The sequence below is a fragment of the Pan troglodytes genome, chromosome 5, assembly GCF_028858775.2.
Source record: "Pan troglodytes isolate AG18354 chromosome 5, NHGRI_mPanTro3-v2.0_pri, whole genome shotgun sequence".
NCBI classification, from domain to species: domain Eukaryota; kingdom Metazoa; phylum Chordata; class Mammalia; order Primates; family Hominidae; genus Pan; species Pan troglodytes.
Window position 1 is genome coordinate 115,233,136 of NC_072403.2, and position 3,082 is coordinate 115,236,217.

Consider the following 3,082-nt stretch of genomic DNA (forward strand, 5'->3'; position numbering starts at 1 on the left):
TTTTGTACCCTTTGACCATTACCATCCCCTTTCTCCCTTCCATCTATTCCTGGTAACCATCGTTCCACTTTCTGCACCTATTAGTTTGACTATTTCAGATTTCTGGTATAGATCGGATCATATAATATTTCTGAATATGTATTCCTACCGGGTCTGGCTTATTTCACTTATAATGTCCTCCAAGTTCATCCATGTTGTCATAAAGGCAGAATTTCCTTCCTAAATTACCTTATTGCTGCTATAACAAATTATTATAAATTTATTTGCTTAATACAACACAAATAAACTATATTGTACCTCTGGAAGTGAAAAATCTGAGATGAATCTTATAGTGTAAAATGAAGATGTTGTTTTTGCTGCATTTATCCTGGAAGCTCTATGGAAGAACCCATTTATTTTCCTTTTCCAGCTTCTGGGGGCCACCTGCATTTCATGGATTGTGCTCCTTCCTCCATCTTCAAAGCTCAACACTCCAACCTCTGCTTCTATTGCCTTATCTCCTTTCTCCCTTGTCTTCCACTGCCACATTTCCTTCTCTGACTCTGACCTTCCTGCCTCTCCCTTTTAAGGACGCTTGTGATACTTCAGGGTAATACACCCATCTCAAGATCTTTCATGTAGTGACACCTGCGAAGTCCCTTTCCACATGTAAGGCAGCATATTCACAGGCTTCAGGAATTAGGACATGGACATCTTTTAGGATGGTAAGTATTATTCTGTCTGTCACAAATACAAAGCGGACAAAAGGACTAGCCATAGAGAGGAATGGAAAGCCAAACAGGAAACATCTAAAAACAAGTAAGTATTTTCTTCCTCCTCTAGCCTTCCATTCTCACTCTAGGAAACCCTATTGGTAGAGTTGGAATCATTTGTCAAACAAAGAATTTTTTTGATTGATTCCCAGTCATAAGCTCATTATTAAGCAGAGAATGGACACATGATGAGAAACAACAGCTTAATAAATAGCACTGTGATGTGAATGTTCACGGCCCCCCAAAGTTCATAGGTTGAAACTGAATACTCAATGTGATTGTATTAAGAGGTGGGACCTTTGGGAGGTGATTAGGTCATGAGGGTGGAGCACTCCTGAATGGGAATAGTGCTTTTACAAGGGGCTGAAGAAATCAGAGTTCTTACTTTCCACCCTGTAAGGACACAGAAAAAAGGCACTGTCCATAAGGAAGTAGGCTGTCACCAGGCAAGAATCTGCAGGCACCTTGATCTTGGAATTCTTAGCCTCCAAAATTGTGAAAAATAAACATTTGGTGTTTATAAGCCACCCACCCAGTTTATGGTATTTTGTTAAAGCAACCCAAACTAAGGCAGGTAATGTAACTTAGCATTACTAAGAACTAAGGATACACACACACACACACACACACACACACACACAGCCTTCAAAAGATATAAATTTTATCAGAGAAACTAGAAAAGTACAGAAACAATTGCAGTAACAGATACATTAGATAAATAATACAATAAAGCATATAAAAATGGGAGGAGGGAAGAGATAAATTGATCCAAATCAATGGGAAGAAATTGTACTGTGGAAGAAGAAATAATGCCTTTTCTCTGGTCTTTGGTAGAAAATAGGAATATTTTAAAATTATTATTATTTTTAAAATTTTTGTTGTGTGTAATTTGAATATCTTTCCAAATTTTGTTATTTTGAGTTATATTACCAATAATAAATGTTTTATTTTCAAAACAATTGGTAATATGCAATAAACTTGATACTTAATGTAAATTTATGGGATAAAGTTGAATCTATAAAATTGGCATTAAATATTTTAAAGATAAAATTTAGAAAGTCAGTTACTAAAGTTGATAATTCCCTGGAGATATGAGAAAACAGATATTTTTATTATATCGAGCTGTGACATTACTCATATAAACAAGCATGACAAATATCAATAGCTGATGAAAATAACTAGGATTTTTCATGTTTAAAATCTTACATGTTTTTAACTTTCACTTGCACATTATTTTCATGTATTCATGTAGCTTATGTGTGAGTAATATGGATGTTTTCAAAAGTCTACATTTTAATAATACATAACAATTAAAATAAAGTAAAATTATATAAAATCAAATTTCTTTTTATGTCTATGTAATTCAAGGGTTAAAAACAATAATAATTATTTGCTGTGAGTCTGTCTTTTAATATGCATGCTATCTGAATGATATATTCCTAAATGCTTATTGTATACATTTCAAACAAAATAAACAATATATGTGATAATAGTTTTTACTTTTATTTCCCTAAATACCTGCAACTCGCATTCAAAATAATCACTTAAATATGAGATTATAGTCATTTTTCTGATTGGTTGAGATATATATATGTGTGTGTGTGTGTGTGTGTATATATATGTATATATATTTATATTTGTCTTTGTATTTATTTATTTTTTTGAGGCAGAGTCTCGCTGTCACCCAGGCTGGAGTGCAGTGCTGTGATCTTGGTTCACTGCAGGCTCCGCCTCCCGGGTTCATGCCATTCTTCTGCCTCAGCCTTCCCAGTAGCTGGGACTACAGGCGCCTGCCACCACGCCCAGCTAATTTTTTGTATTTTTAGTAGAGACGGGGTTTCACCATGTTAGCCAGGATGGTCTCGATCTCCTGACCTGGTGATCCGCCTGCCTCGGCCTCCCAAAGTGTTGGGATTACAGGCGTGAGCCACCACACCTGGCCTGGTTGATTTATTTTTAAGTTTTTAAAATATGAAATGTATCACAGAAGCACAAACATGCACAAAACACAAGTGTATATCCCCATTATCCCCTAATGCCTCCCCATTTTAAGCTTCCTTCCACTGTGCTGAAGTTAACATTGAAATTTTTGTATATCAGTTTGAAACATGCCTAAAAATAGCTTTATTATGTAAGCTTGTATCTCAAAACCTGCTGTTTAGTTTGGCCTGTTTTTTTTAAATGTTTAACTTACATACAAGTTATCCTTAAGTGTCTTGACTCTTCTTAAGGCTGTGTTCGTTTCACTGAGCATTATGTATATGAGTCATCTTTGTTGTTGTATCTATAATCCATTCATTTTTTCTGATGTAATGCATTTCATTGTATGA